This window comes from Cibotium barometz, chromosome 1 (genome assembly GCF_041138505.1).
Source record: "Cibotium barometz isolate CiBa-2024 chromosome 1, ASM4113850v1, whole genome shotgun sequence".
Classification (NCBI taxonomy): Eukaryota; Viridiplantae; Streptophyta; class Polypodiopsida; order Cyatheales; family Cibotiaceae; genus Cibotium; species Cibotium barometz.
The window spans coordinates 52,682,034-52,698,121 of NC_141046.1; positions in this window are offsets into that span (position 1 = coordinate 52,682,034).

Consider the following 16,088-nt stretch of genomic DNA (forward strand, 5'->3'; position numbering starts at 1 on the left):
ACCAAACTTTGCAAGCATGTGGGGGTGGGTCCCCCCCACATGCTTGCAAAGTTTGGTCCCCATCGGAGCATGTTTGGGTTGGCAATCGGCGCCCAGTGCGGGTTTTTCAAGTCTCTTGGTGCTTAAGAGGCCATGGAAAATCCGGGCCTTCCCCATACCATCGTACCCTAACATGCTCCGATGGGGACCAAACTTTGCAAGCATGTGGGGGTGGGTCACCCCCACATGCTTGCAAAGTTTGGTACCCATCAGAGCATGTTTGGATTGGCAATCGGCGCCCAGTGCGGGTTTTTCAAGACTCTTGGTGCTTAAGAGGCCATGGAAAATCCGGGCCTTCCCCATACCATCGTACCCAAACATGCTCCGATGGGGACCAAACTTTGCAAGCATGTGGGGGTGGGTCCCCCCCACATGCTTGCAAAGTTTGGTCACAATCAGAGCATGTTTGGGTTGGCAATCGGCGCCCAGTGCGGGTTTTTCAAGTCTCTTGCTGCTTAAGAGGCCATGGAAAATCCGGGCCTTCCCCATACCATCGTACCCAAACATGCTCCGATGGGGACCAAACTTTGCAAGCATGTGGGGGTGGGTCCCCCCCACATGCTTGCAAAGTTTGGTCCCCATCGGAGCATGTTTGGGTTGGCAATCGGCGCCCAGTGCGGGTTTTTCAAGTCTCTTGGTGCTTAAGAGGCCATGGAAAATCCGGGCCTTCCCCATACCATCGTACCCTAACATGCTTCGATGGGGACCAAACTTTGCAAGCATGTGGGGGTGGGTCCCCCCCACATGCTTGCAAAGTTTGGTCCCCATCGGAGCATGTTTGGGTTGGCAATCGGCGCCCAGTGCGGGTTTTTCAAGACTCTTGGTGCTTAAGAGGCCATGGAAAATCCGGGCCTTCCCCATACCATCGTACCCAAACATGCTCCGATGGGGACCAAACTTTGCAAGCATGTGGGGGTGGGTCCCCCCCACATGCTTGCAAAGTTTGGTCACAATCAGAGCATGTTTGGGTTGGCAATCGGCGCCCAGTGCGGGTTTTTCAAGTCTCTTGGTGCTTTAGAGGCCATGGAAAATCCGGGCCTTCCCCATACCATCGTACCCAAACATGCTCCGATGGGGACCAAACTTTGCAAGCATGTGGGGGTGGGTCACCCCCACATGCTTGCAAAGTTTGGTCCCCATCAGAGCATGTTTGGATTGGCAATCGGTGCCCAGTGCGGGTTTTTCAAGTCTCTTGGTGCTTAAGAGGCCATGGAAAATCCGGGCCTTCCCCATACCATCGTACCCAAACATGCTCCGATGGGGACCAAACTTTGCAAGCATGTGGGGGTGGGTACCCCCCACATGCTTGCAAAGTTTGGTCACAATCAGAGCATGTTTGGGTTGGCAATCGGCGCCCAGTGCGGGTTTTTCAAGTCTCTTGGTGCTTTAGAGGCCATGGAAAATCCGGGCCTTCCCCATACCATCGTACCCAAACATGCTCCGATGTGGATCAAACTTTGCAAGCATGTGGGGGTGGGTCCCCCCCACATGCTTGCAAAGTTTGGTCACAATCAGAGCATGTTTGGGTTGGCAATCGGCGCCCAGTGCGGGTTTTTCAAGTCTCTTGGTGCTTAAGAGGCCATGGAAAATCCGGGCCTTCCCCATACCATCGTACCCAAACATGCTCCGATGGGGACCAAACTTTGCAAGCATGTGGGGGTGGGTCCCCCCCACATGCTTGCATAGTTTGGTCCCCATCGGAGCATGTTTGGATTGGCAATCGGCGCCCAGTGCGGGTTTTTCAAGTCTCTTGGTGCTTAAGAGGCCATGGAAAATCCGGGCCTTCCCCATACCATCGTACCCAAACATGCTCCGATGGGGACCAAACTTTGCAAGCATGTGGGGGTGGGTCCCCCCGACATGCTTGCAAAGTTTGGTCCCCATCGGAGCATGTTTGGGTTGGCAATCGGCGCCCAGTGCGGGTTTTTCAAGTCTCTTGGTGCTTAAGAGGCCATGGAAAATCGGGGCCTTCCCCATACCATCGTACCCTAACATGCTCCGATGGGGACCAAACTTTGCAAGCATGTGGGGGTGGGTCCCCCCCACATGCTTGCAAAGTTTGGTCACAATCAGAGCATGTTTGGGTTGGCAATCGGCGCCCAGTGCGGGTTTTTCAAGACTCTTGGTGCTTAAGAGGCCATGGAAAATCCGGGCCTTCCCCATACCATCGTACCCAAACATGCTCCGATGGGGACCAAACTTTGCAAGCATGTGGGGGTGGGTCCCCCCCACATGCTTGCAAAGTTTGGTCACAATCAGAGCATGTTTGGGTTGGCAATCGGCGCCCAGTGCGGGTTTTTCAAGTCTCTTGCTGCTTAAGAGGCCATGGAAAATCTGGGCCTTCCCCATACCATCGTACCCAAACATGCTCCGATGGGGACCAAACTTTGCAAGCATGTGGGGGTGGGTCCCCCCCACATGCTTGCATAGTTTGGTCCCCATCGGATCATGTTAGGGTACGATGGCATGGAGATTTTCAACAAACAATATGATAGCCAAAGTGTTAAAAAATATAATAAAATCAAGAACATCAACTAAAATGTAATGATACTCAATAATGAGAAAACTCATAATGATATAAACATCAAATAAGTACATCGGAATGAAAATGAGCTACCCCAGCTAGTCTGAGGTTAGTCACTGCCCAAAAATCTAAGTACAATGTAAGTGAGCTAACCCAGCTAGTCTGAGTTTAGTCACTATCAAGATAGAGATCTAGTCAGCAGCACCCTCTCTAGCTCTCAACTGCTCTAGAATGCTCTCATGGTCATCCACTCGAAGCCGAAAACGAGGGTGAGAACTGTGTTTTCGGCTCTGTATTCGAACAAGAGTGAGCCTGGTAGCAACCACTAGATGAGAGAACTGAAATGCCTCTAACTCCCACTTCCACTGCTGGAACTCAAGACTCCCCCGATGAAGTCGAATCTGCTGGTAGAACCGGCCTGCCACAATCATGCTATGGGCGTCATAAGAAAACCCATGATCATCCACTGTATCCTGGTCAAGCATGCACTTTGGCCTAGTGCAACTCATCAGATAGTAGTCTACTCCCTCGCTGTTTCCCTCACTGGCAATAACAGCAAATACATCACCCTCCTGTAGCAAATCTGTCAGGTCATCATAACTGACCATGAACGCAGGACCTGTGTGCTCATCAGACACCACTGGATGTGAAGGATGCTCGTGGGAGAGGAATGTCTGTATCCATGCATCTGCCCATCCTCTTGAGGCACAATGTGACCAATCGCCATCCATACATGCTCCACAGAAGCATGCAAACCGTCGTGTGTAAATCGTGGGGGCCGCCATGCACGTGCTCCTGATGGAATGTAAGCCCAAGGTGCCAGGTACTGTGTCACAATCATGGGAGGCTCTGCGGTCAATCGTGCCACCATCCACATGCCAAAAAAATCTCCTGACAATCCGAGCATCACGTCTGGGGTACGATGATGCTGCACTCCCACACAAATGTTGGGAGCACCACTCGACTACGTGGCCCGCATCTCTGAACCGCTGAGCATCCTGTCGCAGCTGATGACGCCTCAAGGCACGTTTCACACACGCGCCTGCACCATCATGCTCACCCTTCCCGTGACCAGTCTCAAAGAATGACCAAATCACTGGGATACTAGACTGGACATGCCACCTATAAATCCATAAAAGATAGTCTTAGTTATTGTTTTCTTTAAGATGTTCTAGTGAATTTAGTTTAATTGAAAATGTAAGAAAGCCATAAGTACAACCTGTAGAGCCAATAGAATTGACGTGATGACTTGAACTGTGCGCCACAACCATCCGACCAAACCCATCGCTGGACATGTCTGATCCCACAATCTCCTAAAAAATCGTCATGGAGACGAAAGCAGTGTTGCACAAAATGTGCATCATGTGAACGATCATCACTGATATAGAAATGATACTCTCGAATAATGACACGGGTCTCGGGGGTACTCGCTATCCCATCTACATGAGCCTCTGCATGTCGATAGCTAATGTGGACCAAAATAGCAACCTGGTGAGGGAAGCAATACATACGTTTAGGACACAAAAAATCAATTAAGTAATGAAGCTCAAACATAAAACAAATAGTACAAAATATAACCATTACCTGCTCTGAGAAGTAATACTCAGATTGTATCTCCTGAAAAGGTGTGAAAGTGTAGTTCTCTGCAAAATCAATCACAGAGACGACCACACCAATACGAAACTCTGCTAGGCATGCTCGGAACTGACGATCCTGCCACTTGGCACAATGACTGTGCCGTATGTAGGGGTAGATCTGCTCCCTAAATGTGGCTGTGAAGTGACAACGTGGTGTATGTTTGTCCACGAGCTGCAACTTCCTGGACTGTCCACCACTCTGGAGCTGGTGTGTCACATACTCATAACGTTGCCATGCCACTATCTCTTGGTCACTTGCATCAAGATCTACCATCTGTAGATGTGCAAGTGAACCGCATGATGTGCAATTGCTCTCCACACAAGGCATCCTATGGAACTGGGCATCCTCCGTGCGTGCACACAAAAGAGAGTGGATGAAATCACGTGGACTACGAGGCAACTCTCTATGCCCACTAAGAGAACGGAACACATCATAAAAAAGATTGAACTCAACATGGTAGCGACAACAACATGTGTCACGCTGACGTGAGTACCTCACAAACCAAGGCTTACACCCCTCAAATGACCTTTGCCCAATTTTAAGCTCTGGATACGAAGCCACAAACTGAGAATACAACTCAGTTTGGGACATTTCAAGAAAGCAAGCACCGTGCTCAATGAACACTCCTCTTGTCACTCTCTTACGCAAAGCTTTCTTGAAAACTGGCGATGCACGACAATTCTCCTCCCAAAAACTTTCTATCAAGGTTCTAGTGGTTTCATCTAGTAGGCGATCATGCCTAGCTACACGACCACTACTCGCCCACATAGCACCAACCTCATTGGCATCTAAACTTTGTCGCCTAATAGACCCAACTCTAAGTGCGTGTGGTGCTATGGAAAGGATGCGAGATGTGGCACTAACCTTACCCTTCATTTGGGAGCTACTTATGGCTGCCACAATAGCCCGTCGAGCAGCCAAAGCGTCCGCAGAGTTCCTCTTCTTGTTAACTATATAGGAATGACGAACACTTTGTAGCACCGCCATGCCAGCTCTCCTCTCTCTTCGACCTCCAATGTCGGAAAGCGCCCTGCAGTTGGCCATGTTGGGCAGATCAATCAAAGCATCAAGCACACATGCCTGTGATGAAGACGTGAGGTCTTTGAAATAGGATTGGAAGATTGCATGGGCACGACGATGTGCCCCTGACTTTGATAGTTCTTTCCTATCCACACGAAGGGCGCCCAAAGGAGGGGGGGTGGGTTCTTGTAGAAGAGAGGACTCAAGAAGGGCGGGTTCATGTGGATTATCTAAACTAAGGGGTAGTGGGGGGGAAGAGGGCGAAGGGAGAGGAAGTGGAAGAGGAGGAGCAAGGCTTGGATCATCGCCAACGGAAGGTGTTGCTCGTTGACGTGCTCTCCACTCTCTCTTTCTCTCACGAGCTACCCTTCTCCTCTCCTCCTCTTGAACTTGGTGGATGGGGGGGAGTCTAGTCCTATCACGTTTCCGACTCCTACGACTTTGAGAACCCATTCTCAAGGAAGCTAAGAGAGAAAATATTATAAGGGCTCAATGATGGGATAGTACTACAGATAAGTGTGGGATAGTACTAGAGATGTGTGATTATATAGGAAAAATAGGTTATCCACTTCAAATCTCACTGGATTTCCTATCTAAGATTGATTGGATAACTAAGATAAACATAAAGATATTTAAAGATAAACTATTATCCACTTAAAAATTAATATTATTTATAATATTTATTAACAAGTCTAAATATTTATCATTACCAGATATATAAATATATCTTTAAAGAAATCTTTTATTTTATAATTATATAACTGCTTTTTTTAAATAAAGTATTTTTTTTTATATTTTATTCAAAGGTTTATTCTACATAAAAAATTTTCAAGAAATATAAAAATAAAAAATTTATTTTTTTTAAAATTAATAATATGATCTTTAATAATATTTTTATTGATCTAATCCCAAAATATAATCCTTTTAAATTAGTGATTTTAAATTCTTTTATTTAATAAGTTACATATATTTTATTATTTAAATTTCTATATTCTATTTCTCTAAATTACTAAATTAACTTTTCCAAAAATATGTTTTTGAAAAAAGAGGGGAGGTGGGAAGGAGATGCCACGTGTCACAAGCGTGCATGACACGTGGCATTCTCTTGACATGTGGCACTATTATGGTTGATGTGGCAATTCCATGATTTGGCATGCCATGTCACCATGTGCGAGGTGGCATGCAAAGGTGGCAAGATGATGTGGCATTAATGATGACTAGGATGATGAGGTGGGGAGTCAACTAGGTTGACCATGTTGACATGGAGGGTGGAGGTGGCAAGCTGAGGTGGCAAGCTGCTTATGTGGATCCTCTCGATGCTCACGTGGACATAAAGTGGCATGCATGTATAAGGTTTGGGCCTACCCAAGCCTCACACATGGAATGAAACCTAAGCTGTGAAGTTTACCAAGCCTAGATTTCCAAACCTAACTAGGATTGGTTTTAGACTTGAAAAGGGGAGAGTGGACACAATATGGGAATTTTCACTTGGGAGGATTGAAAATGGACCTTCCCATACTCAAATCAAGCCAAATTTTTTTGATAAATTCATGGCAACAAGAGTATTGATCCCATGAGTTTTTAGATTGAAAGATTCAATATTTAATTTTCTAGAATTAAATTACTATTGATTTAATGGGCCTCTGACAGTCATAATAAATTTTCCAAAGTAAATCTACAAAAATCAAACCGTTAGATTTGTAATTTTATCTTATACCCACATTATACTAATCTTTCCCAATCTAATCATCACTAGATCCATACAATTTGAGCATTTTAAATGGTAGATGTGGTGGGAGGATAAAATAGTATGTTTTTTAACAATTCTAATATCTTTTAAATAATATAGAAAATAGTAGAACACATCAAAAATTACTCGATAAATCAAGTTAAGCTCTATGTTATTTGTATTTGTGATATGCAAAGTGGGAACATCGTATGAGTAATAATGTAAAAGTTATAGGCAATTTACTCACATTCACTATACCTGTCTAAACCTAGGACAGGGCCTGTATACAAACTTGGTTCCCAAAGAAAAGGGGATTTGCAATTATTGGATATTCGATCAGATTATAGTTTTAGGTGCCCAACTTTGCATATGATGTTTCATTAGAAGACCTTGAAGTGAAACTCCTTGGCTAACTATGAGAGATTGGCTATTCTTCTTGAAAAAATGCCTGTTTTTCAGCTAAAGCCAAGGGCGCCCACGACATGAAACTAGATAACCTCATCTTGCAACCACCCCACTTTAGCATCATGGGCTTTGACAATGTGTAAGAGTCAAGTTTCAAGTTGATGAGAAGAAAGGTATATCTGATTCCACTACATGTCTAGAGTTAACTCTTACACTTTCTGGTTATTGTTCCACTTTCTATATTTTTACAGATTGGGAAGCGTAAGGAGAGGGGACAACCATGGTCTCAGAATCATGGCAAATGGGGGACCTTGAATTTTCAGTAGCAAGGTGCATAGCCCTACCAACACATAGTAGGCATGTGGAAGAGCTTGAAGATGAACTGAGTATATGGGAAAATAGCCTCTGTTTTGATGCACGTGGGGGGCAAGAGTTTCATTTTCGAGGTGAAGGCAATGACAAGCTTTCAAGTCAACAAGGAGATGGAGATCAACATGAAGTAAATGTCACAAGAGGGGCAAAAAATGAAGACATTATAACAATTTTAGATTAGATAACATGCTTGTAATTTTGTAGTAGGCTCTTTTTTTAACCAATCTTTATTTAATTGAAATCTTAATATTTTTACAAACTATAATTTTTTTGTGTAGAGGTCTAGTGTGAAAAGGCCAAACTTTAAATTTTAACTATAAATAGCCAAAGGTGCCTTCTTTCTCATTTTCAATGCGATAGAAACCAAGCACACGAGCTCACACTCTCTCTTTGCATTCACATGGCTACCCACTTTGACAACTTCTATGAGTTCCTCTCCATCACCCCATGGGCGGCCAAGAGCGAGCTCTTTGTCATGTTCTCTCGTGAAGTCGACTTTCAAAAGGCTCTCCCTCTCTCTCTCTCTCTCTCTCTCTCTCTCTCCCTCTCTCCCTCTCTCTCTCTCTCTCTCTCTCTCTCTCTCTCTCTCTCTCTCTCTCTTTCAAGCTCCCTCCCTCTCCATTGCTGAGAAACTCTATCCCTCGTTAGTCTACTCTAGGTTCAGGAAGCCTATTCTCAAACTCTAACCCTCTTTTAAGCTTTCCATTTGCTGCATTGAAAACCCTGAACTTTCTCTCCTCTCCACTCTTCTGTTGTAAAACAAGCTTTTCTTTTCCCTTCTTCTCTTTTCTTACCACCATGGCCTCTTCCAGTAATGTGAGAAGACCTAGGGAGAAGGTGGAAGAGCTTGTGCTGCATAACACAAGAGATGAGAATGGAGTTTGGGCTCTAACAAGATTCAGGGTTGGGGCTTGGGTCTACATGCAGCCAAGCTCTAAGGGACCACATCAAGTGCGTCAACTGGGGAATATGCTACAATATTGGAAGGGGTGGCTACAAGGCTTCAAGAATACTAAGAAGGAAGGACTGGTTGCCATAGTGCAGCATGTGTATACCCTTGGAGACCTGTACATTCAAGGCCAATGACCAAGGTTTCCTTCAAATTGTCAGTGTAACATAAACACAGCTTTAACAACATGTTAATATTGGATTTTTTTGTTTTAAATTTTCTTATGATTTTCCATTTTCTTATATCTCTGCAGAGATTTCCCCCTCTAATTATGTTGAGGAACAACCACTCCAAAGCCTCACTGGAGTTTTCTATGCTATGCATGCATCCATTGGAGAGGCAATGTTTGTATCTCAAAGCCCAAGTGATCTTGTACAGAACAATATCTTTTTCTTTTCTCACTCATATTTTGTAGATAAAAAACCAGGTTTATTTGGCAAGCTAGAAGAGATCCCCAACCCCCCTCTTAACAATCCCGAATGGCACAAACCTGATGCTTGGACCATCTTATGCTTAAAGTTTAAGATAGTAAGTGATATCAAGACATCACTCAAGTTTTCAAAGGCATCTAGGTCAGTAGGGCTAAATTGGTTTTGTCCTTTACATGTTTTCGTGCACATGTTTAATTCCATGCCAATGCACCAAACAAAAACAATGTATATTTGTAAGGAGGTACGGTCTGACCTCATTCAAAAATTACTAGGAGAGGGTTGGGAGGTTAATGAAGGGTCACATCAAGGTGATGTGTACAAGTGCAATGTAGTAGATTCTACAGTGTCTTTCAGGCACACTTTATTTTGTACATGCGTCTGCACTACCAAAGATGGATGCAAAAGCACGGGACATGGATCCCACTTCAAGCCTCAGAAGAAGAAATTATACCTATTGAGGTAGCTGTGATGATGCAAAATGGATGGATTGAGCGAGTGGCAGCAAGCAAGCATTAGAGCCTAGCAGACCTGCGTCAACACTGGGTGGTTGCAAGATGAGGGTACTCACTTTTGTTCACTCTCTCCAAAATTGGGACATCCATCCATCTCGGGCGGAGTACCTCGATCGTGATAGTACCGCGAATCAAAAGACGACACGTGCCTCCCGAGCCTAAATCGACATATCTCGATCGAGATGCCAACTAATGCCACGCTAGCAGGTCCGGCTTTCCAGGCGTCATCCATGTCACCAATACATGTCACCGCCACCACAATATCTCGATCGAGATATCTATGCCACTCGGATCCACATCAGGGCCACGCTGTATCCCCGTAGGCATATTTGACTAGCACATCTCCATCGTCCACGTATCTCGAACGAGAAATATACATCCAATCGCGACCATTCATTGTTCGAGGTAATCGGATACAATCTCCACCGTCCCCATATCTCGATCGAGATACTGAGCTCAAATCTCAGCCGTCCAAATATCTCGATCGTGATACAGAGATTCAATCTGCACCGTCCGAATATCTCGATCGAGATACGTAGATGCAATATCCACCGTCCAATTATCTCGATCGAGATATGGAAAAGCAATCTAAACCGTCCATTCACGTACGCTGGAAGATGCGATCTCGACCGTTTAAATATCTCGATCGAGGTATATAATGAATCTTGACCGTCGAGATACCTTGTCGTGGTAATGCCTTTAAATCGTGGCCGTCCATTTACCTCGATCGAGATATTAATATCAAATCTCAGCCGTCGATCCTTCCCCAACCCTAGAATTAGGTGTGTATCTTGGCCGTATGTTGCACTAACCCTAATATCCAGAGCGTTAATCTTGCAAACCCTAAATTGCATGATGTTTTCAAACCTCGATCGAGGTTATAAAACCGGAAAACCTTTTTTTTTGCCTCATTTTCACAAGTCGTTTTCACTCCCTTGCTCTCTCTTGATTTGGATTAGTGTTAGTGAGCCCATTAGCTTTGTTTTTAGCTTCATTAGTGCTACTTAGCACTAAGCATTAGACCTTTCACATTAGACCCTTCACATTGGACCCTTCACATTGGGCTTAGGTTTTAGCATGGAGGGCCACGAGGAGGGCCGCTCATCTATTGCGGACCTCATCGCGGAGATAGACCGTGAGTTAGCGGCTATCCGTAGGAGTGCTAGAGACACTCCGTCTACATTACATATCGTGGCAGACTTGGAGGCGATGCTTGCGTCCCTTCGTAGCCTTCACGATATTGTTTATGTAGATGAGTGGATAGCCCACCATCGCGCTGCTCCGGTGTCACATGGCCTGACATATCGTCAGGTCTGTGATCTTGCTCCTATTAGGGATGGGGCTTTCCTAGATCTTTTCCTCGATAGTCGTGGGATGAGGCCCGGGGCGGGGAAGCCCCTCACTATTTCGCGGTGTTCACATCCTCGTATGGCGGCACATATCTATAGTCGATATGTTGCCGCATATGGGAGGATGCCGAACAACCGCCAGATCCCCATATACTTCGCAAAGCAGTTATATGCGGAGTTTGTCTTAGGGGAGGAGGTCGATTACACCAGCCATCGTCCGGGTGGTGGTGCTGGCCGAGGCCGTCTCCAGGACCAGGGTAGGCGGCCTCCACTAGCACTTCGTGTAGCACCTGCCACCACAGATCCTTCATTTGTGCCATTGTCGACAGTAGAGGCTCTTGGCACGCAGGTCGGCATTGACGTACGGAGTACCACGGAGAGCATCCAGCACGTGGTGCGCCTATTCTCACAAGCTATACCGACGACAGATGTGGAGGTATTTACATATATATTACGTCTTAAGTTTTTTTGGTCATTTATCTTCATGTTTATATGTACTTTTCTATATTTTTACATGAGCAGCATGGTTGATTGTGTCACGCAGGTTCCCACACCTGTCACTCAGAGGCTCACTCAGGAGTTGGTAGAGGCGAGAGCGGAGATAGACCGCCTCCGAGCTGCATTACAGATGGCAGAGGCAGCTACTGCAGAGGCACAGCATCTGAGAGAGTCCGACATCCAGCAGGTAGGTTTCTCTTGCACGTTTAAGTTACAAATTTCTTTAAGTAATACCTAATGAGAGACTAATCAAATATTTTAATGCTTTACTTTTTTGCGTAGGATCGGACCGAGGTAGAGAGCTCCAGAGCTGAGGCACAGCATCATCAGATTATGGAGCAGATTGCCCAGCACAGGGCAGAGCAGCTGATGCTGCATGTTCGAGAGTATCGTAGATCATCGGACGTGACAGTGCCTTACCTACCGTTATATCCACGGCCTGTGAGACAGAGGTTTTTCGACGACCTCTCCCTCAGGATGCACCTCCCTTCCTACGTGATGCGTGCTGCTGTTTATGTATCGAGGACATTGATAGTACAGGAGGATATGCCCTAGGATGTGGACATATTTTCCACTTGTCTTGCATCACCCAGGAGCTCGTCCGGTTCTCAGCATGCCCATCCTGCCATGCACGCGTCGACTTAGCGACGTACAGGGTATTGGGCATCGATGATCTTCACCCAGGCCTTGTACGAGTAGATGCCAGGACTGGGAGGCCTGTCGACTTTACATCAGCTACGGACTTGGGACTCGACGCCTTCGACGATAGAGCCCAGGAGCCTGAGGTGCCTCCTGAGATAGAGTGGAGCTCACATGAGTTCGACGCTTACCAGAGAGTCCTACATGAGAGCCAGGTGACAGCATTTGAGCGCGTGGGTGGTGCTGGCCCTAGTGGCACAGCGGGTGATGGTGCTAGCAGCAGTGCTGCTTCTCATGAGCAGCGTGTCCTTACAGCAGAGGAGCTTACACGAGCAGAGTGGCAGACACGCACCATTGCAGATTATAGATTTTGGGTTTACAGACAGAGGCGTCTTGCATTAGCACGACGTAGAGAGAGAGAGAGGGCCATAGCAGCTTTTGGGACTCGTGAGCTCCCGAGTATACCGGCACCAGCTCACGATCCTTCCTTTGAGGCAGACCTCCCCGCAAACATTCGACGACCCCCGCAGCCGGCACAGCCTCCTCGACGTGCACAGCAGCCTCGACGCGCACGTCGACCGGCAGTTAGAGATGACGATTTTGATTGGGTTGCTGTTGATAGTGACTAAACTCAGACTAGCTGGGTTAGCTCACTTACATTGTACTTAGATTTTTGGGCAGTGACTAACCTCAGGCTAGCTGGGGTAGCTCATTTTCATTCTGATGTACTTATTTGATGTTTATATCATTATGAGTTTTCTCATTATTGAGTATCATTACATTTTAGTTGATAGTCTTGATTTTATTATATTTCTTAACACTTTGGCTATCATATTGTTTGTTGAAAATCTCCATGCCATCGTACCCAAACATGCTCCGATGGGGACCAAACTTTGCAAGCATGTGGGGGTGGGTCACCCCCACATGCTTGCAAAGTTTGGTCCCCATCAGATCATGTTTGGATTGGCAATCGGCGCCCAGTGCGGGTTTTTCAAGTCTCTTGGTGCTTAAGAGGCCATGGAAAATCCGGGCCTTCCCCATACCATCGTACCCAAACATGCTCCGATGGGGACCAAACTTTGCAAGCATGTGGGGGTGGGTCCCCCCCACATGCTTGCAAAGTTTGGTCCCCATCGGAGCATGTTTGGATTGGCAATTGGCGCCCAGTGCGGGTTTTTCAAGTCTCTTGGTGCTTAAGAGGCCATGGAAAATCCGGGCCTTCCCCATACCATCGTACCCAAACATGCTCCGATGGGGACCAAACTTTGCAAGCATGTGGGGGTGGGTCCTCCCCACATGCTTGCATAGTTTGGTCCCCATCGGAGCATGTTTGGATTGGCAATCGGCGCCAGTGCGGGTTTTTCAAGTCTCTTGGTGCTTAAGAGGCCATGGAAAATCCGGGCCTTCCCCATACCATCGTACCCAAACATGCTCCGATGGGGACCAAACTTTGCAAGCATGTGGGGGTGGGTCCCCCCCACATGCTTGCATAGTTTGGTCCCCATCGGAGCATGTTTGGATTGGCAATCGGCGCCCAGTGCGGGTTTTTCAAGTCTCTTGGTGCTTAAGAGGCCATGGAAAATCCGGGCCTTCCCCCATACCATCATACCCAAACATGCTCCGATGGGGACCAAACTTTGCAAGCATGTGGGGGTGGGTTCCCCCCACATGCTTGCAAAGTTTGGTCACAATCAGAGCATGTTTGGGTTGGCAATCGGCGCCCAGTGCGGGTTTTTCAAGTCTCTTGGTGCTTAAGAGGCCATGGAAAATCCGGGCCTTCCCCATACCATCGTACCCAAACATGCTCCGATGGGGACCAAACTTTGCAAGCATGTGGGGGTGGGTCCCCCCCACATGCTTGCAAAGTTTGGTCACAATCAGAGCATGTTTGGGTTGGCAATCGGCGCCCAGTGCGGGTTTTTCAAGTCTCTTGGTGCTTAAGAGGCCATGGAAAATCCGGGCCTTCCCCATACCATCGTACCCAAACATGCTCCGATGGGGACCAAACTTTGCAAGCATGTGGGGGTGGGTCCCCCCCACATGCTTGCAAAGTTTGGTCACAATCAGAGCATGTTTGGGTTGGCAATCGGCGCCCAGTGCGGGTTTTTCAAGTCTCTTGGTGCTTAAGAGGCCATGGAAAATCCGGGCCTTCCCCATACCATCGTACCCAAACATGCTCCGATGGGGACCAAACTTTGCAAGCATGTGGGGGTGGGTCCCCCCCACATGCTTGCATAGTTTGGTCCCCATTGGAGCATGTTTGGATTGGCAATTGGCGACCAGTGCGGGTTTTTCAAGTCTCTTGGTGCTTAAGAGGCCATGGAAAATCCGGGCCTTCCCCATACCATCGTACCCAAACATGCTCCGATGGGGACCAAACTTTGCAAGCATGTGGGGGTGGGTCCCCCCCACATGCTTGCAAAGTTTGGTCCCCATCGGAGCATGTTTGGGTTGGCAATCGGCGCCCAGTGCGGGTTTTTCAAGTCTCTTGGTGCTTAAGAGGCCATGGAAAATCCGGGCCTTCCCCATACCATCGTACCCTAACATGCTCCGATGGGGACCAAACTTTGCAAGCATGTGGGGGTGGGTCACCCCCACATGCTTGCAAAGTTTGGTACCCATCAGAGCATGTTTGGATTGGCAATCGGCGCCCAGTGCGGGTTTTTCAAGACTCTTGGTGCTTAAGAGGCCATGGAAAATCCGGGCCTTCCCCATACCATCGTACCCAAACATGCTCCGATGGGGACCAAACTTTGCAAGCATGTGGGGGTGGGTCCCCCCCACATGCTTGCAAAGTTTGGTCACAATCAGAGCATGTTTGGGTTGGCAATCGGCGCCCAGTGCGGGTTTTTCAAGTCTCTTGCTGCTTAAGAGGCCATGGAAAATCCGGGCCTTCCCCATACCATCGTACCCAAACATGCTCCGATGGGGACCAAACTTTGCAAGCATGTGGGGGTGGGTCCCCCCCACATGCTTGCAAAGTTTGGTCCCCATCGGAGCATGTTTGGGTTGGCAATCGGCGCCCAGTGCGGGTTTTTCAAGTCTCTTGGTGCTTAAGAGGCCATGGAAAATCCGGGCCTTCCCCATACCATCGTACCCTAACATGCTTCGATGGGGACCAAACTTTGCAAGCATGTGGGGGTGGGTCCCCCCCACATGCTTGCAAAGTTTGGTCCCCATCGGAGCATGTTTGGGTTGGCAATCGGCGCCCAGTGCGGGTTTTTCAAGACTCTTGGTGCTTAAGAGGCCATGGAAAATCCGGGCCTTCCCCATACCATCGTACCCAAACATGCTCCGATGGGGACCAAACTTTGCAAGCATGTGGGGGTGGGTCCCCCCCACATGCTTGCAAAGTTTGGTCACAATCAGAGCATGTTTGGGTTGGCAATCGGCGCCCAGTGCGGGTTTTTCAAGTCTCTTGGTGCTTTAGAGGCCATGGAAAATCCGGGCCTTCCCCATACCATCGTACCCAAACATGCTCCGATGGGGACCAAACTTTGCAAGCATGTGGGGGTGGGTCACCCCCACATGCTTGCAAAGTTTGGTCCCCATCAGAGCATGTTTGGATTGGCAATCGGCGCCCAGTGCGGGTTTTTCAAGTCTCTTGGTGCTTAAGAGGCCATGGAAAATCCGGGCCTTCCCCATACCATCGTACCCAAACATGCTCCGATGGGGACCAAACTTTGCAAGCATGTGGGGGTGGGTACCCCCCACATGCTTGCAAAGTTTGGTCACAATCAGAGCATGTTTGGGTTGGCAATCGGCGCCCAGTGCGGGTTTTTCAAGTCTCTTGGTGCTTTAGAGGCCATGGAAAATCCGGGCCTTCCCCATACCATCGTACCCAAACATGCTCCGATGTGGATCAAACTTTGCAAGCATGTGGGGGTGGGTCCCCCCCACATGCTTGCAAAGTTTGGTCACAATCAGAGCATGTTTGGGTTGGCAATCGGCGCCCAGTGCGGGTTTTTCAAGTCTCTTGGTGC